Genomic DNA, 25135 nt, shown 5'->3' with positions numbered 1-25135 from the left:
TTTTCAGCATTTGTTTTATGACGGCGCACATGTTTTTCCCTACTTTTAAGCTGCTGCAGCGCTTCTCTTTTCCAATTTTGCAAAACATCAAATGCTGCAGGTCTGGCCTTCTTTTTTAACAAGACTGACTCTAAATATTCAATACGAGGGATCTCAAAACTACCATTGACTGGCCACTGAAGTTCGGAGGCATGTCTGGTTTGTCTGTGCCAAATTTTATTAAATACTACACTTCCAATGCCATGCTTACAGTACATAGTACATGCCGGTGACCCCTCCTGTGGTGCTGGATGGCTAAATTCCAAAGATTGTCTCTCGCTGCGGAATAATGCCCTAAAGCAGCTAGACAATTTCCCAGGCATTTCTCAAATACTCGGTGTTACCTGGTCAATAATTGTGTCTGCAGATACAATGCGCCAAATTCAAATTGTCAGGGTTGAATTAAGAGTCGGGTAACGACTCACCTGACCAAACCTAAGGAGGACCGATCGGTTTACAAAGGACTTACCTAACGAATTTTACCTTGTGTATGGTGATTTCGGCAAATCTGCCCGCCTCAAAAAATTGACACTCGTCAAGATGCCGTCCCAGACCACACGGCTATCGTCCAGGGAACGGATTGTGCAGCGCTGTTGAGGTGTCGCGTCTCGTTCAGTCGGGCCCGTTATGTCACACCGTCCGATCCCGGTCCGATAGTGTGCGTCAACCTTCAATAATCCGGCATCAATCTTGAGGGTCCCTATTCCGGGCGCCAACTGTGAAAACAAGGATATGATATGAGGCAGGGTAACCAAAAAGGAAACACAGCAAACACAGGTTACAAAGGAACATACAAAGTACTTTATTTTATACTGAATCCAGTTACAAAAGAACAGAACAAAATTCAGATAGCTATCGACCCTCAGTACAACACAGCAAACTCCGGCGTGGTTCGGTGTGCTCAGTGAGTGCAAATATTCATTGAAACAGTCAGGCTTTTATACATTTCAAGCCTGCTGTTCAGCCCTCATTTGGGTTAACCATTCCATAAATAAGTTACTGCTCTAGGGACCCTTGCCAGGTTAAATCTAGTTCATCTTAGGTTTATACATTAACAAGAAGAAATGGTAACAATGTATGCTCTAGGCCTAACATTACAATGTGGGACTTAATGTATACAATATAGTTAAGCAGGTGTTCTCATTCAATTATAGATCAGTTTTGGTGATACAGGTAATCCATTGCACACAGGTCAGCAGAAGGACAAGGTCTCAGCTCATGACCCTAACAAGTGGCCTGCAGGCAAGTTATACATTAGCTGTACAGAGGTCATGACAATCAAGTTCTGTTCTGAATAACATAGGCTACCATTTTAGCTCACATGGTGACTTTATAGAGCAAGAAAACCTAAAATGGCAGCTTGACCCAAAATGACAGTTTACATGGTTTCTAAGGTCAGGGCCTTGCCATGCGAGTTTATTCACATGTAGTTTATAAGAAGCTTGTTAGCAGCTTGGCGTAGGCCAATATACATTTATTCATAGCAATAGGAGGCACAATATAATTTCTAGTTTGACAATACCAGTCCAACTAACGGAGTTGCCTAATGTAAGTTGCACCAGGAGATAACAGCTGTGACCATAGCCACGAATTTGCAGGAAGAGGATAACTCGGATTTAACTATGAATAAATCAAGAAGACAAAGACGTTTGGCCAAACGGGCCCAACTTTGCAGACACACTGCAGGGCACAAACTGCCCCCCATATTTAAAGCGTTGCCCACTGACCCTTTGAATTCAACTTCCATAGTTCCTGATGCAGTGCAGCTGAAGAAGGACAATAGCTGCCTTGCTTCTAGGCGCCCAGTGCGACAGAGATCGACTGGTACATTGACCAGTTGGCTGTTAGGGTGATGATGGCTATCTAGTGCACTGTGAAGTGGGTATCTCACAGCCTACAATATCACCGGTTTTGGGCAATGTGGTAACAGAGTTAATGGCCAGTGTTTTGGTTGAGGAGGATAGTCCAACAACTGTACCACCTATGGTGCAGTCTCACCTGCTTCCACCAGCGCAGTCTGTTGTTTTGACTCCAACTGAAAAAGAACTAAAGACTGGTATGATTGGTTGCAGCCCTCTAGAATTCACAGAGAAATGTGCTAATAGATACGACCTGCTCGACGTTTGTAAAAATAAAAATACCGGCATTGAGAGTCCGGTCCTCATAAGACTTTAGCTTTGTTGAACCAGTAATCTCAATGGAGGGGATTATGTATGTGTGCATTTCTCTACAGTTGAAGTACCTACACTTATATGTAGCCATCAGTGGTCCATTCAGAATGCAGGTTATATACTAGACCATCCATCACATGTTAGCTCTTCACCTGCGAATCTGCCGGTGCTGGCTTCACCTACTAATACAAAGGTGAATGTTTCAATAAAAGAGTCTGTTACTGAAGACTCTATGGCCCTCATTAGGACCCTGGCATTAAGGGGTTAACGGCGCTGTAAAAGGTGTCGGCGCAGTTAAACCCTTAACGCCTGATTACGAGGTCCCTTTGCGGCTCCCGACCTTAACGGTTGGTTTGGACCAGCCTTTAAAGTAGGGACCCGCAAAGGGACTTTCGAGGTAATTACGGTACCGCAATTACCACCTTCCCCAGTCCCATTGAGCCCTATGGGGCAAAAATGGGAATGGGGAAGGGAAATGGTAAATGGGGAATTACCGCCCCGCCAACCTTGGAATGGGGCGGTATTTCCCCATTTACCATTGGCGGACTTGTTACAATACCGTCAGCAACCATGGTGCTAAAAGCACCATTGGTTACTGCCGGTGTTGTAATTAGGGCATATGGGTTGAGAATGGTTTAGTTAATTCCTAATGTGACAATTAGTGGGAGTTAGATGAACTACACAAATTGTAATGTGGAATACCAGGGGGCACACCCATTTCTTAGATGCAAAAGGCTCCCTCCCACTTTTTGATGAGTTTGATGTGTTGGTTTTACCAGATACGTGGCTTACAGCAAAGATTCATCTTGAGGGTTTCATTCTGTTTCAGCATTTGGCTACCAAGGGTTTGCCCTGGTGCCCATTTGGTGGCTTAATTGTATGGATTAAGCAGACCGTGACCTTGATAAATGTGAGTTTGATTTTGAGTACTTATAAGCTACTTGCTATTGAGGTCACAATAAAGGGGCACACGGATCCACTGGTGGAGTGCATAGAGCTTATTTGTTCCACCTGGATGGCAGGTGCTAACAATGACTTTATATAGTTTCTTGGGGACCTCAATGCACGTTGCTATGTCCATGATGTGTGTTCCCAGTACAAATATTTAAAACCCGTTAGTTTCATGGCAAAGCAGAGTGGGAATATTAAAGGGAAGTCATGAGTTAATTTCCTCAGGGAGTGGGTTCTATTGATGTACAATGGCCGCACAAGTGGTGACTGCCCTGGACAAATAAAATGGAATATGGGGAAGAAATCGTTCACATTGGACTACCTTTTTGGTAGTTATACCTGTTCCCGAGAGAGTTGTGCACTGTGAGTCACACAACACCAATTTCAGTGAACACCATATGTTCATTCTGACATTAAATGTACAGTCCACTTTGGTTGGTCATTTTGATGGGCGGGGAATAGAGGTGAATCATGGTCACAACAGGATGTGTTAGACACCAAAGAGCTGACTAAGATCACACAATCAGTGAACAAATTACTCGGAATGAGTTGGACAGGGTGGAGGATTACAGTATGTACAATACAGGTCTGGCAAAAGAGCGTCATTTAGCTATTAAAGAAGCAAAGCACAGTAATTGCTTCCATATTGAAATAACAGATGCAAAGCGTCTTATGCGCAGGCAGTTGAGAAAGGCTAGAAGCATGGATTGTTTGCCTTTGGTACTGGAGGCCATCCCAACACACCCACCCACCTCCCCACAACATCATCTCCACTACACCCTTGTGCCTATCCCCATGTTTTAAGTCACTTGCACTTTCAAGTCCCCTTACTGGTGTTGCTCAGAACATTTAGGGCCAGAATATGCCCTGATCGGTACCTTGGGTGCTCAGCAACAAACCCTCTTTTGGAGGGACAGAACTGGATTTTTCCGATGATGGCCACCAGATGTGTTGCATTTTCAACTCCATGTTTTGCTGCATGGCCTCAGCAAAGGCTGAGATGCTTCAGTCAGCTCACCCACCCTCTGCTCGTAGACAGTCAAGGCGGCATATGCAGCAGCCGCTGTCGGTCACACTCCCTGGCCTGCTCAATCTGGCATGTAGCACTATGGATACAGTCCCAGATGGCCTTGAGGGGGAGGACCTGTGTGTTTCCATTTGCTTCCCAGTGCACCTGACACCTTTCCATTGCGTCAAGCATCCTCATAAGTGTGTTGTTCCGTGTGGCATGGGGAATTAGTTAAGGGCTATGGGGAGGGCATGCAGTCACAGCATGGGGCGGGAAGCACAGGGAATTATGTTATTCTGCACACCTCTGGCGTGTTTGTGGGGCTGATGTGGCACCTTGATCAACTGGCTGGGTCACCCATGCCTGCAACTTGGATATGCATGAACATGCTTTGGGTGGCGTATACATACGGCCATGAGCTGGTATCTAACCTTGTCAATTGGGCCTCTCTGAGCTAAGGGACACATTCTTTGGTTGGTAATATGCCCTGTGCATTGGACGGGGGGAACAAACTCACCTCCTTGATCTTGGCTGCTGAAACTCGGCCGCTGCTCCCCCGTACAGCTAGACCCCCTCCATGTCAAGGATGGAGCTGGCCTTCTCCTCCCATGGGGTCAGGGAAAGGGGCTCTGTGGTGCTGCCTCCTGTGGCCAGTGCCACCTGTTGGTGTTGTGAGAGGAGGCTGTGCACCCTGACCCTGAGGTCATTCCATCACTTGCAACATTTCTCCCTGACCCCAGGGGACCATGCCTTCTTTTGTAACCTTCTGACTGATAAATGACTTGTATTGTCCAGATGTTTTTCTTTGGTGAGTGGCATATAATTCTTCTGAATGGGCAACCAACTCATTAGTGAGGACCTGGAGCTCTCCCTTACTGATTTTTGGCTTTCACAGCCTGTGTTCAGGCACCCTGCCTTTGGATCTTTCCGGGGACATGGCTGTTGTCTCCTGTTGCTGTGGATGGCCGCCATGCTTCCCATTCCGCTGATTATCCTATTTCTTCCGACAGGTAATTCCACTGACTTTTCTGGATCAATCCAATCGTACCTATTTGTATGCACCACCTTATTCAAAATTCAGAAAAACTGTTCAATACCAAATTACCAATACTAATGACTAAAATACAAGAACCGGCATGAAAAGGCAGATCAAGGGCAGAAGGGTAAAGCAAAGATGAGTGAGGGAGGCGACAATTGAAGGAAAATTGAAGGAAAGAAGAGAGAAAAGCAGGGAAGACCGAGAAAGCAGCTGTATAGGAGAATATGCTTAGTGGGAAATGGTGAGGAAAGAGGAGACGTGAGATTTGTTCTTATGTCCTTATCTTTTACCAAAACCACTGTCCTCTGAGTGATCATTTAAGCACTGGTCAACTCACTCATACAAAATTAAAACACACATTCCAAAGATCTTGGCGATAAGCTCAATGTTATCAACTTACACTTCATCCACAGGTTGACTGGTACTGTAACAAACACAACCAAAAACAGACATCATTCTCATGATCATGATCGACTTAGATTATAATGCTTCAGAAAATAGAATGGTAGCCAATGAGTATTTCTCGAAACCATTCCTCCTCAATATTTTCTAACAAGGGAAAGTGCCCGGCTTACTCTTATTTGACCTATTAACAGGTTAAACCATGGTTGCAGTAGCTGTGAGGGTATCAGGTAATATTATATCCACCAATAATATCGACATATATATGGTTGTGGGGTAAGGCCATAGGCGATATTATTAGTGGGGATAATTAATGGGGTTATTGGGTACCCCCGACCGGTTCCATGGCTTAATATCGCCGCAAAAATATGGCGATATTTTTGTATGGTGATATTTGTGCGGGATATTAACACCTGGAACCGGTGTATGTTTTGTACGTACTGCTTGTTTATTGGCCACATCCTTCACAGATCTTGACGTTTGTTTGGCCCCAATCTAACTTTGAAACAGCACCAATGGGTGACTTGGTGCAATTCAACGGGAGCGGAAGCACCCTGCACATTCATGGTGAGCGTGAATGGGTATGGCAGTGGAGTTCCTTCAAACACATCGTCATTCAGATGCCTGCTACTCTCTGTAGCAGTAGTAGCTGCTGGGTTGAAAGCCTTTCGGGTGCACATGTGATGGGCAGAGGACTGGGGTTCAAACCAGGTGAGAGCCTGTCCAATTGGGTGAACAGCTGCGCTCTGCGGTGACCCCTAATGAAATGAGACCACGAATTCGATTCAAGCAACCTTTGTTACTGTTAATGTGCTCATTAATATGCACATTACACATTAAGCAATTGGCATTCATTAACTAGCTGTGCTTTTTTCACAATAGGTAATGTGCAGCCTCACATGTCCAGATGATGTCAGCATATGCCAAGTGCAGATACAAGTGTCTCAATGCTGGATACAATCTGGTATAAATGGCATAGTCAGCCAAGTTAATGTGTAGCATCTTATATCCAGTTACAACCTTCATGCGCAAGGGCAGCATCAAATATACCAGACAGGCTGTTTATTAACTGTTAATAACTCATATGCATGGAATAGTCTCCTAATGTGATGTGCGGCCCCTTTGCTGCAATGTACCCAAAGACTTCCACCGGCCCACACACACACACACATTGACCTTGGTATGACTATGGCTTTGCAATCAACATCAATGATGGCCACTGCCAAGTCAGCGCCAGGATAAAAAAAGCACACTTCACCTTCTTCCTGCACCGCCCGCACCCCTTCCCATGCACAGTATGAGCGCTAATGTCCGGTGACTCAATGCATGAGGGAATAGGAATTAAGACCGCCTGTGTTTTCCCAATGCCTTAGCAGACATGGGAAGCAGTTGAGGAAGTGGGAACGGTCCAAAGCACGAGAAACGGTCAAAGCAGTGTCACAAGGATGTCACCAGGGGTAGCAACTAGCACCCCAGGTACTCTCACAAAAGACACCCATGTTGTTATTCTGAAAGTGCTGTGGTTGGTTACCTGGGATTACTTTCCATATCCTCCTTTCAGTGACTCTCTGTTTTCAATGCCTAGTGGCATCAGGGTACATTTCAAGTTTTTGGACCTTAGTATGTGGGTATTCAGTGTGTGCAGCACTTACCGTGGGCTACTTTCATTACTGCATGGTAACTGTAACGTTTCTTTCAGGATACCTTATAATATATACCGATGATTTCACTGTAAGTGATTCTTGGTGTATTGCTGCTAGAATACAATTAGGCTCCGAAGTCAAGTTTCTCATCTTGTTGGAAGCAATTAACGATTATTTCTAATCCATCTACAGTCAAAGGGTGAAAAGGTGACTGCAACCCCAGAATGCCCGACAGGGTGAGAAATAGTCAGCACAAAGAAAGAAAGATAACATAGCTCTTTGTATTCGCTGTCGTGTAGCCTCCCGAACATAAAGATAGAGGGGGCACAGCTACCAAAACATTTCAAAAGTTATGAAATGAATCAATCACGTTCCAGAAAAATGAATGCCAAACTCAAAAACGAAATGGCTAAAGAATGACAACTACATAACATGCACGATGGTGTGCCGCCCAAACTGGGTTTACTAAGATAAAATTATTCAACCACAACGTAATTGTTTAGTTGCTGAGTAAACTTCAGTCTCTGGCAAGATTGAAGAACATTCTGGCGGAACCCTGTTCTGTGATGAATTGGACCCTGCTCCACAGGAGTACAAGGATGAGTAGGGGTAAAATGGCCTACTCCAACATCACACTTCCAGAAACCAAAACACAATGCAATCATGAAGGTAAAACAGGGATACGTAAGAGATAGAACTCCTTTGCCTTTTGTGGTAACGTGGGCCAGGGGAAGGCTATACTCTTAACAGGAGTGTGAAAGTGAACCAGAAGTACACAAACAATACAGTATCACAGTCCAAAATAGAGGGACTGTCCAATCAAGGTTCTATAAAAATATATATACTTTGACCAAACACACCATCTGCAGGTAGAATGAATAGAAAATACTGTGCAAAGACCCGCCCCAAAGAAAGAAAGGAGAAAATGCGACAGACTAGAGAAAGTAGCACTCTGAGTGTAGTTCCAGAGAGTGGCAGAAAATTCACTTTCCCCAAAAAGGATTCTAGATGAAAACAAGAGCGATCCTGACCTAACCAGTCTCTGTGGTCCAAGTGGACCGAGGGGGCAGCTCAGAGTCAACAGTACCTGGATTCAGTTCATGATGGCTGACACATCAGACCAGGGTTCGAACATTGATGCAAGCTGATCCAGTTCAGTTTGGGCACATAGGATCGTGGAGGCCCTAGCAGAAAGCAGAGATCGAGTAGGGCCGAATGTGATTGTTCTGTGTAGTAGACGGTCGGCTCTCAAAGATGCAGATCGGGGCGGTCGCAGGAGTGCTTTGCAGTTTGCCAGGCTGAGTCAGGCTTTAGCGCCAGGAGGGGTCGATGAGTGATGCTCCAGCGGTTTGAGTCAGCATGCGATGCTCATAAAATGGGTGATCTAAGATGAGTGGATGTGCAATGAATTAGGTGACATTTCAAGGGCTAGCTGGGTTGAGAAATGGTTGTTACCCCTGGCTAGAGTCGTCGTGTGACTCTCCAGTGATTTGGTTTGAGTCCCGGAATTGACCAGTCGCTTCAGGCCTACTAGGTAATGTGCTTTAGATGTGACATGATGCATTGTCGAGCTGGTAAAAGGTGAAGGCAATGTTCAATGTGGTGGCGGAGCACAGCAACCGATGCAAGTGGCCTCCCTCTTGTTCCAGGTGCGGTGAACAGGGAGCTTTGGCTGGTCCTCAGGTTGCTGTGAGGCCCTTTCTGGGGGACTTGAGTATAGGATGGTTCCATTCATGGTCTGCTCTCCCATCTCAGGAGATCCCAGTGCATAGTCATAGGTTCTGAACAACAGCAGAGGTTACTCTTCATGTACTTTGGGTGTGGTAGGAGACAGATCGTCCTTCTGTCTTGGATAATTCCTTCTTCATCTCAAGGATCTGAGATGAACTGAGCAAATCTGCTGAAGAGGTGGGGGACCCCTTCTTTTAAAGGCAACATTCCTCTGCGGATTAGACTAAGCTCTAGCTGCTTTAAGAGTCTGGACCCAGTTCTTGGAAGGAGTGGTCATTTCCCTTCTAATGTCATACCTGAAGGGCTTTTCTCCAGAGGAAGTGGGTGGGACAGGGAAGAGAGAGTGGGACAAGATGGTGGAAGTCTTCTGCCATTGACCATAGCCCTCCTGTCTATAATAACCCTGTACCATTCCCTTCTTACTCAGTAGAAAATAACTTTGAGATGCAGCACCCTGGCGTGGGGTTACTCCTGTTAAATTGGTTTTCTCCCTTGATGTCTGGGCACAGGACAGCTACCTGCTGGGCAGCTGTCTCAGGTGGAGGGTGTTACCTTCCCTCACAAAGAGATCAACGAGAAGGACCGGCCCTCCAGGTTCCTGTCCTGCCATTTGGTAGACTACACCAAGCTGACCAGAATACATATCACTTTCACAGCAGAGCTGACTCACAGGAGCACATGTGCAATATGAATTGTAATGTGGTGGTCATGATCATAAGTAGTAACATGCACTATGCCTAAACATCGGTGTAGCTTTTATTTATTGTTTACCCTGCCTCCAGCATGGGCGACTTATGATCATCATAGTTTTTAGTACAGTGGGGCATAGCTTAAATGCCGTATCTGCACTGCAAGGACTCTCTGGCTGTCAAGTGGGCATCTCATGACCTTCGAATATGCACTGTGCCATGAGTAGAGCAGTTGCCACGGATCATTCTACTGTTGCGGCAGGGCACAAGTGCACTATGCGTTAGGCATGGAGACGACGGAAAATGGGAATCTGGTTAGCAGATTAGCCTATTTTGAGATGGAATTACCCTCATCATTCTATTTGTTAATAAAAATCTAAAAAGTGATATCTTTGCAGCATTGCTAGATGACAATGCTCTTTAACCAGTTTTCATTACCAGCTCTGGAATAATTATTTACTGCAACATTTTGTTTCCATCAATGTGTAGCATTTTCAAATGTGTTTAAGGATTGAAGTCTCATCGCTAGTGTAGTGGAAAAGGTAAAACAGGTGGTATATTTAGTGAATCTGGATCCAACGTTCTTACTGCACCGCCTGATTGTGCTCTCAACTAGGGAACATACCCATGTTGCCCGTCAGCATTGTTTGGAAACATTAGCACAGCACTGGCAAGAAAGATAATTAGTGTAACCTTTGGGGAGAGTATAAGGGGGTCTGTCTAATTTGTTTCTTCCAGAACAAACCTCGCCTATGACATGAAATAAAGATATTTCAGAAGATGAAGGATGCCTCTTAGTGATTACAGAGGATTTACTGAAAAACAATCCTTCTTTGTTTTTATAGGATGTTACGTGCATAAGAACATCAAGACTGTTTGGAAGTAATTCCTTGCCTGCCATGGCAGTTCTTAAAGACATCAGAACATGTAATCCTTCTTTCAACTTCCAGGGCCTCATTTTGAGAAGTGCAGAATGGGTTTAACGGCACCGGCAATGGTGTCGGCGCCGTTAAACCCACTCTGCACTATTACGAGGTCCCCTCTCGGGACCCGCGCGGGATGTCTGGTTTTTCCAGACGTCCATAGCGGGTCCCGCGAGGGGACCAGGGAGCTAACAACGGGCCTGTTCGTAATGGAATAAAGAAGGCTCGAATGGGAATGGTGAAGGACCGGGCCCAGGTTCCCTGAAGGAGGAAATACCGGGCCCTCCATACTCGGAATGGCCCGGTATTTCCCCATTCAGGGAACCTGGACCCGATTTTGGAGGCAGACATGCCCTTATTAAGGGCATGGCTACCTCCAAAGTCGTAATGAGGCCCCCAGTCTTTGGACATCTAATATTTATTTGTATTACATTTTCACTTGGCAAACAAGGCCAAAATAGCAGAAATATGTAATCGCAAATCAAGACAAAGGTGAGGATTGACAACAACCCTTTAAGTGCTAAGGGGAAGATTGTTTGTCCTTGCATAGAAATGCACAATATCTGAGCAGTTAATGAAAGTGTACCTTCATCTTTTGGAAAATTGCCTCTACCTTCTTGTTGAAAAATCACAGAACTATTAACAAGGAACTGTACTCTGGTTCTCATATCCTACGGCCTTTGAAAGCACTGCATGCACTCCCTCGAGCAACCCAAGGTGGAAAATAGTCCTTTGGAAAAGTTTCAAAGAGCCTTAGGGTAACTTCACCTTGCACCAAGATCGGGATTCGACTACACACTGAGAATAGGAAGTATCAATCGGCCTGAAATGAGTTCACACCATCTCTCTTGCACTTCAGTAAAGTGCTTAAGTCAAATTGTGCCTCATTACAACGAGGGCAGCCGCGGTATGAACAGTGCCGTTAAGGCTGCCACATTCAGAGTTCTGCAGCAGGTCCCGCTCTGGATGCCTGGCCAAACCAGACGTTCAGAGCGGGACCCACTAGCAGTACAGGATGCTAAAAACAGGCCTGTCATTAACGGGCCCATTGTTAGCATCCTCCCCATTCCCATTGAGCCCTATGAGTGTTCAAATGTGAATGGGGACGTACCGGGTCCTGCGAAAGGGAATTACCGGGCCCTCCAAGGTCAGAATGGGCCGGTAATTCCCTATTTTTGGGACCCGGACCTGGTAACCGATTTGGGGGTAGCCATGCCGGTAAGAATGAAATGGCTACCTCCAAACTCCTATGCAAAGAAACTTCCAACCCAGACTGACACTGTGTTTCCCACGCTATTTGTTATGCCTTATCTGTAACCCTCTGCATCCTCCACTTTTCTTCTAACAGTTCCCTTGATATTCTATTCTTCTAATTGCATCCATATTATTGTGTACTGTTTTTATATTCCATGTTCTACAGTGCTGCATTGCTTCCCAGCTAGTGTTGTGGTATAAAACTCAATACATACTTACACATACATGTTGAGTTGGATTGAATTTGAAATGTTAATCGAGCACAAACGTACCTAGGAAGAAGGGTTGCACTGTACATACACATCATTGAGGATAACACATTAGGTATGGGGGATAATAGTGTATTTGGCATGGTGTTGGGAAGTGATACCAGATGCTTCCTGGAGACCTAGGTATGGATTGGAGAGTAATGCTTTGAGTTCCTTGCAGGACTACAAGACTATCAGTGTGGCACTCATTGATATTGGGGGATGGTACCAATATGCTGGGGCATTGAAAGGGATTGCCTGTTTCTTAGTGTTTCCTTGTACTTAAACTTTGTCTTGATCATAGTAAAAACCTGGATTTCAGAGGAGCGCAACCCACCTGATTTACAGAGCTTTGCAGCTAGCTAAGCAGGCATGTGAGCAGTGTGTGCCTTATAGGAAATGCAGTCAGTCTTTTAAAACAACCTGGCTGGGAAGGGAATCCAGTGCAGCTAAATGAGGATGTGGTCAAATTTCTTGTTTTCCGTAATGAGTTGTGCTGCAACTTGTTAGTTGGCCCTAAGTGGGGCCAGGCGTGTTGCTGTGAGAGCAGTGAGGTTGGTGTTTGCACCTTGATGTGGGAGATTAACAGGGCCTGAACTGCTGTACTGAGGCCCTCTGGTAGTAGAAATGGTTTTATCTTCCAATATAAATGGCTAGCTGGTACCAGCCAGCTTTGTCCGTTTTGTTGATGTTGTAAGAAGGCCTGAGATCTGTCTTTTATGAACCCAAGTGATTTGGTAGTCAGGGCCAGGTGAGGTGTGAAGCCATACAGGTGAATCCTGCTTTCATGTTGTGACCAAGAGGGACAAATGCCAACTTTGTGGGATTGAGCTAAAGTTATGTGCTTATCATCCAAACATGGATGGACGGAAGGCAATTACTGAGTTGTGAGGTGTCCTGGGTTATACTAACTTCTTGGGATGATTGGCTATTGTCCATATTTTGGTGGACTGAGATGCCTGAATCATTGAGAATTCCTTCCGTTCACTGCATGTATTGATTAAAGTTCAGCAGAGAGAGTATTGAGCCCTGCGCAACTCTGCCAGTACCTGCGGTGGTCTGAACTGCATCGCCAATATGGACGGCTTGGTGCCTGTCTGAGAGGTAAGATGCAAACCACTTGAAGACTGTTCCTGAGAAACCCATTCAGTTCAGGAGTAAGGTGGACAATGTGAGAGAGGTTGATAAGGATCAGGAGGCATGAGTCACCTTTGTCTATGATTTGAATAGCATCAATGGAATGATGGTGGCAAAGTTAGTTTTGCTGCACCCATATTGGTAATCACAGAGCAGGCTACTGATCATGTAGTTTGGTGGCAACTGCCTTTTCAATGAGTTTTCCAATTAATAGAAAGCCAGTGATTGGTCAGTTGCTGGTGAGATTGCCTGTGTCCAAAGTAGGGTTTCTGAGGAGAGGGTTGATTAGTTCCGTTTTTATGGTTCTTGGAAAAAGCTGTGCACCATGGAGGAATTTACTATTTCGAGCAGGGGTGAGAGCAACCTCCTCAATCAGCTTTAGGATTGCAACAGGGAGGGTGATTTGTATGTGATTGGTTGATTTTCGCAAGTGTGTCTGAAAGATCCTGGATTCTTAAGAGGAGTAAAGTGCCGTGGGACTACGAGCGGAGGGCAACCAATTGTGTGGCATCGATCTACCCAGTGAAAAAGTTGTTAATAGCACTACACTTTTCTGTAGACTACACGGTTCCTGAGTCAGACAGAGGGTGACAGTGATTTGCATTTCTTGGGCAACCAGATGATGTGCTTTCTGGATGTGATTACTATTGCTTTAACCATGAAACAAAGTCGTTTGAAGTGGACATGTGGATCAACCGTTCCATTTTAGCTTGGTTGAGAGCTGATAAAAGAACACTGAAGTTGGGGGTAGTGGTGTTGGTTAGAGTTGCCAGTGGGTGTTCTAGTACTTCCAAGGAAAGCACTAAAAGGAGCAACTCAAGAACATGATGGGATTACCCCTTATACGTCAGATGGGAGGGAATGTGTAAGGAGATGGGGATGGGTGCATGATCTGCCCATTCAAGTGTGATAGGGTTTAGACATTGAATTAGGTGGATGCTGAGAAACGAGTTTGAGGTTCCCCTTGTGAGGGATAGGTGGGTTAGTATGTGTAGTTGTATGCCCATTGAATCCAAGTGTTCCTGGCGCTTTCAGTGGTTTATGTGAGGAGGTCAGAAATGTCATTGGCTAATGTCTCACACCTGTGAAGTGGGAGCCTGATCAGATGGTGTCCAGTAGTCTGTTTATGCTATATTGGAATGTATCAAGTCCATGGTACCTGTCCAGTCGGATTTGTGGATAACTGACACTCCTCCCCATTGCTTCCCATATAGTCAAAATGTTGGATGATAAACATAGGGACAACAAATACATGGGTAAAGAGAGTGCGAGCCAAGTTCCATGAAAATAACAATGCCTTGAATGTGTGTGCAATGTCAGCAGCTGGCCAATACAAATGAATGAACAATAGGTGGCGACAGAGGCAGGTAATAAAGGTGATGTGAGTATTACAGGCTGTGTGGCACATTGGTGCAACAAGCTTTTGTGAGCGTGTGTCCTCATGAGTGTGGGAATGGAATTCGGTTGCAGGAGGCATATTGTGAGGTCTGCTTGGCGTTGGAGATGGGTTCTGGCTCTTGGCCTTGTCCAGTTCTCAACGGGCACAAACAGTCCGGAGGACCAATCGATGAGGACACCCTAGGAACGCCAAATGAAAGCAAGAAAGAACAGGTGTCTCATCATTGGCAGGTGGACAGCTGTGCTGTTAACGTGACTAGGGACTCTTCTCTGGCCCTGAAGGAAGTGCCCTGCAATGGAGGACAACACAAGAACCTAGGCAGTCATAGTTGGGAGAGCAAATCTGGAGAAGTTGGAGTTAGGTATTGTTTGGTGCAAAAAACTGGATCAGGCATTGCTCAATCCGTGAAAACGTTTTCCGGAATAACCACGATAGGGAAAGTTGCAGCAGTTCCAATAGAGTGTGGAGGTGTCCTAGGAAGTGTTGGACACGTGGCAGAAACAGATTTACTTAAACTTGTATGCCAATTTATCACACTGCGAAATGTCAACTAATGTCAAAGTGAAGGTAAAAACGCCTAAAATAATGCGAATTTACTGCTAATTGAACAACTTTCCACAATAAATGCTCGAAAGACATCCCCCGCCCCCTCCCATGGAGTTTCATGGACCCTGTGAATGGGGATTAACACTGCATTGCCAACACTGGTGAATTTACCAGCAGAAGGACTGCAACACAAAGTATAACAGTAATCCACTTAGTATTGCTAACTGGAAATGTTAACGTGCATTAACACTGATCTCACGGCGTGGTTCCAGTCATAAATGTGCATTGATATTTAATTTCAGTTGACATTAAGGGGTTGTTTACACAGAATGTTTGAAAAATAAGTGAATTTTACGTTTTGAAAAGGCATTGTAAGATCTGTGTGTGTAAGGTGTATCTGAAGTGTGATGAGTGTGTGTGCAGTGTTTGGCGATATGTGCAATGGGATGCTATGTGTGCATTGTGTGGCTGCATGTTCGGTACCTGCCCGACTTTCCACAGCCGATTCATCACATTTGGTGAAATGCATTTTTGCTACATTTTTTAAGGGGATGCCGGATGCCAGTATAGTTTTAGTTGTATTTTATTGTAGTGGGCTGGGGTCACAGATGAGTGGCATGGTGGGCTCGCCTGCCCTAAGAAATGCCATGTGGAAATGCAGTGAAATGTCTGTCGCAGTGAGTGGTACCAGCTGTGAATGTCAACAATAAGGGACATGTGAATCTAATCAGTTGTCAAACCACTATAGACTATGCACAAATTGCCCCACAAACTACATGCATAAGGACCAACACATCACATGATGTTCAGGAAACAGGTGAGCAAACCTGTGGGTTCAGGATAGGAGGAGCTGCTGCCAGTGAGCAGAGCAATTCTTGCTTTGCTCTAAACCCCCGCTGGACGGGAGCAGCATTTGGAACTACCTTTGTTGCAACCAGAGATGGCCATAACCCTATCATCTGGTCCGATCATCTGGCACATGCATTTGCTTTTCAGGGCGATGGCATTGCCTATTTTTATGTGCGTCGCCGATGGAGGGAGGGGTGATGTGCCTGAGCCCACACTTCTGTGGCCATGCACTGGATATAGAGAAATAACAGAAGGAAATAAAACAAGAGGAAACACAAGGAAATACTATTGCATGAAAACCAACACTACCCAGGACCTTTCCCATCTTTGAGACGCACGCGGTCCTGAAAATAGAGATGACAGCTGAGAGATGTTCCCCATGGAGAAAAGTTCAAAAAAGGCACCAGAAAATACTGATTATTTGTGACGGAGCAAACAGGAAAATATATAATGACCAACGTACTGCTTTTCTCCAGGCTTTACAGATACAGCGCTAATAGTCAATAATGAAGGTTAGCCCCTTCTGAACAATGATGGATCAGGAGGAAACCTCCAGGTTTAATGACATCAAGTGCTGGAGTAGATACTGGGCCTGGCTTGGGAATAGGTGTTATTGCAAAGCAAATGATTGTTGGGTTATTTGCAGGCTGCATTGGGTCATTACGCACATACATTATAGATCTGATGTCAGTGCTGGTGTCAGGCGGGCACGCACGTGCTTGCTTGCTTGCTTACCTCTGCCTCGTGCTCAGACAGCCTCCCAAAGTCTGTTACTGTATACTTTAAGACAGCATCTTTAAAAGGATTCAAGGCGTCTGGCGTAAAGAAAGTAAAGAAAAGAAGGCACATCGAATTTAAGGAAATCTTGATGTTCATTTAAAGCAGGCAGCACATTAAAATGCACAATTTCAGACTAGAGTTATGGGAATTCCATGAAACCTATTTAGCATTTAGCAGAAATGGTATTATTAGAATGCTAACAAGGTTGTGATATGAATCCAATTGTATGACAAATGAACTTTTATGAGAATCTCAAAATATCCCAGTATAATTCGTGCCAAATCAGTAAATTAATTAGAGCATAGGAACATCGGTTTCATGGTACTTTTTAACACTGTTTGCTGCCTTTGTCCAGTACACGATGTACTTCAAAAAGGCTTTTAGATGTCTTTCATCAGTCTGTACCAAATTCTGTCAGTCTCTCATTTATCTGCAGTAGGGCTGGTCATTGCATTGCAGTTTTGGAGCTTTGCATTGAGTCCTTGGTGCCTTTAGATTGGTAGTGACCCTCTGCCCCTTTCAGTTATGGCAGGGAGTGATGGTCAAGTCGGACTCATAAGGACCACAGAGCACGCAACATTCAGTTTCTTGGAATTGCTATTAGTTTCCCATGCCCTGTTTTGGGCAAACCAAAATCACTTTGTGGGTGTGTATCAATCTGCAAATGCCATCGTCCTCTTTCCATGCTCAATAGCATTTGTTTCGGCTGATCCTATTTGTCGCTAAAATGCCACCTATATGTCAAAACTAATAATAACATCCAGTTGCCGATTATTACATATTGAGTACCTATATAGTTTATCAGGCCGATTCATGGAATAATTAGCGCGGCGCAAGTGGTCAAAAACGTGCGAATCGCAGTGGAATAGCGAAAATCGCAGTGCAATTGCGAAAATCGCACGAAAAGCAGCGCACGTCGATTCATGGAAGGCCGTGCGCGAGAAAACCAGCGGATGTGCGATAAAAAAGTGCGCGGCGCACGTTGGCGCACAGGCCATCTAACAGCGTGCGCCAGGTCACAGCGAAAATCGCACAGGCCACAGCGAAATTCGCACATAGCGCGGCGCACGCAACAAAAGTAGGCGGAACACGGGCGTAACACTCGGAATGGGGAACAACTTGCCAAAACGTGGGCGTCACGGGGGAAGTACAGGGCACAAGTGCGCGGAACGCCCACACGCTCGCCTACAACACGTATTCATGGAATAGAATAGGGCAAAAAAGCGCACGCTCAAACCAGCGCACAGGCACAAACACGACCGCCACAAGAAAGCAGGCGGTAGCGTCTCTGCGGCTGTAAGAAATGTGCGCCAAAAGGTGCGCCAACAAATAGCACCTATATACTGCCATGATGAATGTCCCATACTGTGGCCCTCCAGGAAAAATGACGTGCAAAGGGGTACCCACAAACACGGACACCCGCTGACAAAAAATACGTGTGCGTGTATACCGGGGTGCGCGGGAAGTCTAACACGCGATTTCAGCAGGGTACGTGCATCACAGGGGTTCGCGTGAAGTTATTCACGCGATCGGGCCTGGGGGAGCGGGCTACGTGTATTTCAGGGGTTCGCGTGAAGTTTCACACGCGATCGGGTCTGGTGGAGCGGGCTACGTGTATTACAGGGGTTCGCGTGAAGTTCCTCACGCGATCGGGCCTGGGGGAGCGTGCTACGTGTATATCAGGGGTGCGCGGGAAGTTCCACACGCGAATAGCGGGAAGTTCCACACGCGAATAGCCTGGGCGCGTGTATTTCAGGGGTGCGCGGGAAGTTCCACACGCGAATAGCCTGGGCGCGTGTATTTCAGGGGTGCGCGGGAAGTTCCACACGCGAATAGCCTGGGGGCGCGTGTATTTCAGGGGTGCGCGGGAAGTTCCACACGCGAATAGCCTGGGGGCGCGTGTATTTCAGGGGTGCGCAGGAAGTTCCACACGCGAATAGCCCGGGGGCGCGTGTATTTCAGGGGTGCACGGGAAGTTCCACACGCGAATAGCCTGGGCGCGTGTATTTCAGGGGTGCGCGGGAAGTTCCACACGCGAATAGCCTGGGGGCGCGTGTATTTCAGGGGTGCGCGGAAAGTTCCACACGCGAATAGCCTGGGCGCGTGTATATCAGGGGTGCGCGGGAAGTTCCACACGCGAATAGCCTGGGCGCGTGTATTTCAGGGGTGCGCGGGAAGTTCCACACGCGAATAGCCTGGGCGCGTGTATTTCAGGGGTGCGCGGGAAGTCCCACACGCGAATAGACTGGGCGCGTGCATTTCAGGGGTGCGCGGGAAGTTCCACACGCGAATAGCCTGGGCGCGTGTATTTCAGGGGTGCGCGGAAAGTTCCACACGCGAATAGCCTGGGCGCGTGTATTTCAGGGGTGCGCGGGAAGTTCCACACGCGAATAGCCTGGGCGTGTGTATTTCAGGGGTGCGCGGGAAGTTCCACACGCGAATAGCCTGGGGGCGCGTGTATTTCAGGGGTGCGCGGGAAGTTCCACACGCGAATAGCCTGGGCGCGTGTATATCAGGGGTGCGCGGGAAGTTCCACATGTGATTTGACAGTGTGGGTACTCCCAGGTGTACCCTGTACACCCTCCACGGCCCCTGCAGGCAGCCCACACCACAGGGGACTACCCTGCATCCCTGGTCATGTCCCGCAGGCAGCCCACCCACCATGGGCATGCCCCCCAGCAAAGGCACATGTCTCCTTGAACTAATGACCACCAACTCATGTCCCCTTCCACCCCCACCCCCCAGCACTGTGGGGCACCTGCCAGCAGGCCCCCACCCATGTCCAACTCATGTCCCCCACCACCCCCACCCCCCAGCACTGTGGGGCACCTGCCAGCAGGCCCCCACCCATGTCCAACTCATGTCTCCCACCACCCCCACCCCCCAGCCACCAGGGGCACCCTCCACCAGGCCCCCACTCATGTCTCCCACCACCCCCACACCCCAGCAGTGCAGGGTCACCCTCCACCAGGCCCCCACTCATGTCTCCCAACACCCCCACCCCCCAGCCACCAGGGGCACCCTCCACCAGGCCCCCACTCATGTCACCCACCACCCCCACACCCCAGCACTGCAGGGGCACCCTCCACCAGGCCCCCACTCATGTCTCCCACCACCCCCACACCCCAGCAGTGCAGGGGCACCCTCCACCAGGCCCCCACTCATGTCTCCCACCACCCCCACCCCCCAGCCACCAGGGGCACCCTCCACCAGGCCCCCACTCATGTCACCCACCACCCCCACACCCCACCAGTGCAGGGGCACCCTCCACCAGGCCCCCACTCATGTCACCCACCACCCCCACCCCCCAGCAGTGCAGGGGCACCCTCCACCAGGCCCCCACTCATGTCTCCCATCACCCCCACACCCCAGCAGTGCAGGGTCACCCTCCACCAGGCCCCCACTCATGTCTCCCACCACCCCCACCCCCCAGCCACCAGGGGCACCCTCCACCAGGCCCCCACTCATGTCTCCCACCACCCCCACACCCCAGCAGTGCAGGGGCACCCTCCACCAGGCCCCCAATCATGTCTCCCACCACCCCCGCCCCCCAGCCACCAGGGGCACCCTCCACCAGGCCCCCACTCATGTCACCCTCCACCCCCACACCCCACCAGTGCAGGGGCACCCTCCACCAGGCCCCCACTCATGTCACCCACCACCCCCACCCCCCAGCCACCAGGGGCACCCTCCACCAGGCCCCCACTCATGTCACCCACCACCCCCACACCCCAGCAGTGCAGGGGCACCCTCCACCAGGCCCCCACTCATGTCTCCCACCACCCGCACCCCCCAGCCACCAGGGGCACCCTCCACCAGGCCCCCACTCATGTCACCCACCACCCCCACACCCCAGCAGTGCCGGGGCACCCTCCACCAGGCCCCCACTCATGTCTCCCACCACCCCCACACCCCAGCAGTGCAGGGGCACCCTCCACCAGGCCCCCACTCATGTCTCCCACCACCCCCACACCCCAGCAGTGCAGGGGCACCCTCCACCAGGCCCCCACTCATGTCTCCCACCACCCCCACACCCCAGCAGTGCAGGGGCACCCTCCACCAGGCCCCCACTCATGTCTCCCACCACCCCCACACCCCAGCAGTGCAGGGGCACCCTCCACCAGGCCCCCACTCATGTCTCCCACCACCCCACCCCCCCAGCCACCAGGGGCACCCTCCACCAGGCCCCCACTCATGTCTCCCACCACCCCCACACCCCAGCAGTGCAGGGGCACCCTCCACCAGGCCCCCACTCATGTCTCCCACCACTCCCACACCCCAGCCACCAGGGGCACCCTCCACCAGGCCCCCACTCATGTCACCCACCACCCCCACACCCCACCAGTGCAGGGGCACCCTCCACCAGGCCCCCACTCATGTCACCCACCACCCCCACCCCCCAGCCACCAGGGGCACCCTCCACCAGGCCCCCACTCATGTCACCCACCACCCCCACACCCCAGCAGTGCAGGGGCACCCTCCACCAGGCCCCCACTCATGTCTCCCACCACCCCCACCCCCCAGCCACCAGGGGCACCCTCCACCAGGCCCCCACTCATGTCTCCCACCACCCCCACCCCCCAGCATCCAGGGTCACCCTCCACCAGGCCCCCACTCATGTCTCCCACCACCCCCACCCCCCAGCCACCAGGGGCACCCTCCACCAGGCCCCCACTCATGTCTCCCACCACCCCCACACCCCAGCAGTGCAGGGGCACCCTCCAGCAGGCCCCCACTCATGTCTCCCACCACCCCCACACCCCAGTAGTGCAGGGGCACCCTCCTCCAGGCCCCCACTCATGTCTCCCACCACCCCCACACCCCAGCAGTGCAGGGGCACCCTCCACCAGGCCCCCACTCATGTCTCCCACCACCCCCACCCCCCAGCCACCAGGGGCACCCTCCACCAGGCCCCCACTCATGTCACCCACCACCCCCACACCCCACCAGTGCAGGGGCACCCTCCACCAGGCCCCCACTCATGTCACCCACCACCCCCACCCCCCAGCCACCAGGGGCACCCTCCACCAGGCCCCCACTCATGTCACCCACCACCCCCACACCCCAGCAGTGCAGGGGCACCCTCCACCAGGCCCCCACTCATGTCTCCCACCACCCCCACCCCCCAGCCACCAGGGGCACCCTCCACCAGGCCCCCACTCATGTCTCCCACCACCCCCAGCCCCCCAGCCACCAGGGGCACCCTCCACCAGGCCCCCACTCATGTCTCCCACCACCCCCACCCCCCCAGCACTGTGGGGCACCTGCCAGCAGGCCCCCACCCATGTCCAATCCATGCCCCCCTGCACCTGGGTCCCAACATTCCCCAATCATGTCCGTAATGGCCATCCTCCCCTGCCAAAAGGGCCAACCAACTATCACACCCACCCACATATCAAAGGCAATTACATGTTACAACCCCAATTTAAATAATGCAATTCAACACATGTCTGTCACACACAATGGCTGCAAGTGAATGACAAAACACCCAACATGACATGCCTGAAAGCAATGAGATGATACAACACATTAAAGATTAAAAAAATAATATGTATTGAACAGCAAGTAGAATGGAAATGAAATAAGAAAAAACACAAAGCAAATCAAACAAAACAAGATGAATGTCCAAGAAAATAATCTGAAAAATTAAAATAAGCCAATGAAGAACCATGAAGAAGATCATCCTGGGTCCATGAGCCCAACCAAATTAAACCTAACTATGACTACTAACTAAAAACTGAACTATATACAAAAAAGTGGTGCATTGTCCAATCGCAACCAAAAGAAAAATCAAAAAAACAAAGGAACCCTAACCCTAACTATACAACTATATACAAAGGCAGCGGGCTATTCGGACGGCTCACTGGTTGTTGCCATGGGCCAGGGCATCATCGAACTCCTGGTCAATGGCTTGGAGGCGGGCATGTTCCCTGGCCCCGAGGTCCCGCAGGGATAACGCAGTGTCAAGCTCAAACTCCCTGCGAAGACCCTCGAGGCACTCAGCCCGCCTCAGCGCCCTCCGCATGGAGTCCTCCGCCCTGACCATCGTGAGCCGTTCCTCCTCTGCCCGCTGCCGCTCCGCACCTATCCGCTGGCACAACCGCTCCCACACGGAAGCCACTCCCATTCCAGGGTTCTCCTGCCCTCCGGCCGATGCCTGCACCCCTGATGTTGATGGCCCCGAGCCATGATGCCTCCCACGTTGAGCCTGCTGCTGCCTCCGACGCAACTGCCTGTGCCAGCACGACGGCATCCAGGCTGATGGAAACCACCGACGCGTCGTGCACGTGCCCTGCCCGATGATGCCGTCACATCCTCCATCTGCTGGGGTCCAGTTGCTCTGGTGTCCACCCCTGCTGGATCTCTGACTCCCGACTGTGGCAGGGATGGGATCCCCACTGAGCTGGCTGCATTGGTCGGGGCAGGTCCACAGGGGGCCCTGGTGGCATCTGGGCTGGAAGACGGCAAGGAGAACGACTGGTGGATAGCCTGCACAGAGGAGGAGAGGGCCGCCACATTGGCCAACACATGCAGGAAACCCCCCAACATGGCCGATCCCAATTGGGCCACGTCGGCACGGTGCACTTCGTGATGACGTGCGTGCTCCTCCCGGGAAGCACGCACGGCATCACGAATCACAGCCGTGCGCATCGCGACCCCAATCAGGACCTTCTCCGCACGGCCAGGGGTTCCCACGTCCGCAGGTGGAGGGGAGTCAGGTGACATGGACATCCCCTCTACCTGCGGACAGGCCTGAGACGGGGCATCCATGCTGGTGCATGGTGGTGCACTCACAGGGTCAGGGACAGCGACATGCACAGGCCCCTCCACGGTGACCTGTGCTGCCTCCTGCCCCTGGCCCTGGACTGCACCACTTGCACCAGCAGGGATGCCCCCACCAGGCCCCATGTGTGCCCCAGTGGCGGCCTCCTCCTCCTCTGTGCAAACCACCAACCTGGATGGCTCCTCACCGTCTCCCACCGTAGCAGGCCCCTGTGGGGGCTCACCCACCCCTTCCGCTGCAGCCGTGGGGGCATCCCCGCCGCCTTGCTCCACAGCGCCGTCTCCGCCCTCTTCTTCACTAGCCGCTGCGTAGAGGGAGACAAAGAACACAAGCATCAGGGCACTGTACAATGGTCCCCTAGACAGGAAGCAATAGCAGATGAGCACCACTGTCAAAGTACACTTCCATCATGTCCCTCCACAACACATGGGTCAGTCCAGGCAAAACACACACAGTAACAGGCATGGTGCATGCCATGGACATTTCCATGCATGTCCAATGGACTCTTGAAACATTCAATGATATGTAACTCACATGCATCATGGCTCATGCCCATCACATGCACACACTTCACCTCAGTCACATCCATCTGGCCCCAAACACACCAAACACAGCGGATACAAGGGTAATTTGGCTGCTTTACTGAATCTGTGCATTGTCACACACATGTGTCATGCATCCATGGCATGCACAAGTCACAGACACGCAGGTCAGGCACACAGACATGGCTACCATATATGTACCTGGCATCAGCACCCATCCCTCACCCCCACCCATGTCCAGGTACAGAGACTGGCATGCTCTCATGTTCAAAATCTGCATAGGGCTCCCCATGCGGCATTTCAACACATGCAACAACCATGTGCATCACACATCACTGGTTGCACATGCATTACCATGATGTCCCTGCACACATACATGCAAACATGGCATATGGCACACATACAGGCAAGTATCATAGAACCAGCACACCGCAACATGCCCTGTCTCACACAGTAATGCATGGACACATACCGCTCAACTCCAGACGGGCCTCCCTCTCAAGGATCTGGGCGTGGAGCGCTGGGCGTACGCGTTCCAGGACCCTCATCTGGATGGAACTCATGCGGCCCCGGCCCCCCTCCACGAGGCGCCGGGCCTTCACAAGGGTCCTGGACCTCAAGTCCTCCCAGCGCTTCTTGATCTTCAGGACGTCGCGGGTTGCCACCCCCTCCGCGTTGATGGCAACCACACAGTTGGCCCAGATCCTCTGCCGTCCTTCCTTGCTGGTGCGGGACGATCCAAAGAGGGCATCATACTGCCCCAGGACATGCTCCACCAGGACACCAACTTCGGTGACAGTGAAGCTGGTGCCCCTCTGCCCCTCTGGCCTGGGGTTGCCACTGGTGCCAGATGTGGAAGTGCCCGACATGGCAACCCCAGAGGCAGGTGTGGGTGGGCAACTGGGTCCTGGGGCTGGGCTGTGGAGCGATGTAATCCCAGTCGGGAGTCTTCAGTTCCAGCAGGGGTGGACACAGCAACTGGACCCCTGCAGATGGCTG

This window comes from Ambystoma mexicanum, chromosome 6p, assembly GCF_040938575.1.
Source record: "Ambystoma mexicanum isolate Mex_15411 chromosome 6p, UKY_AmexF1_1, whole genome shotgun sequence".
Taxonomy (NCBI): domain Eukaryota; kingdom Metazoa; phylum Chordata; class Amphibia; order Caudata; family Ambystomatidae; genus Ambystoma; species Ambystoma mexicanum.
This window is presented reverse-complemented; position numbering follows the sequence as displayed.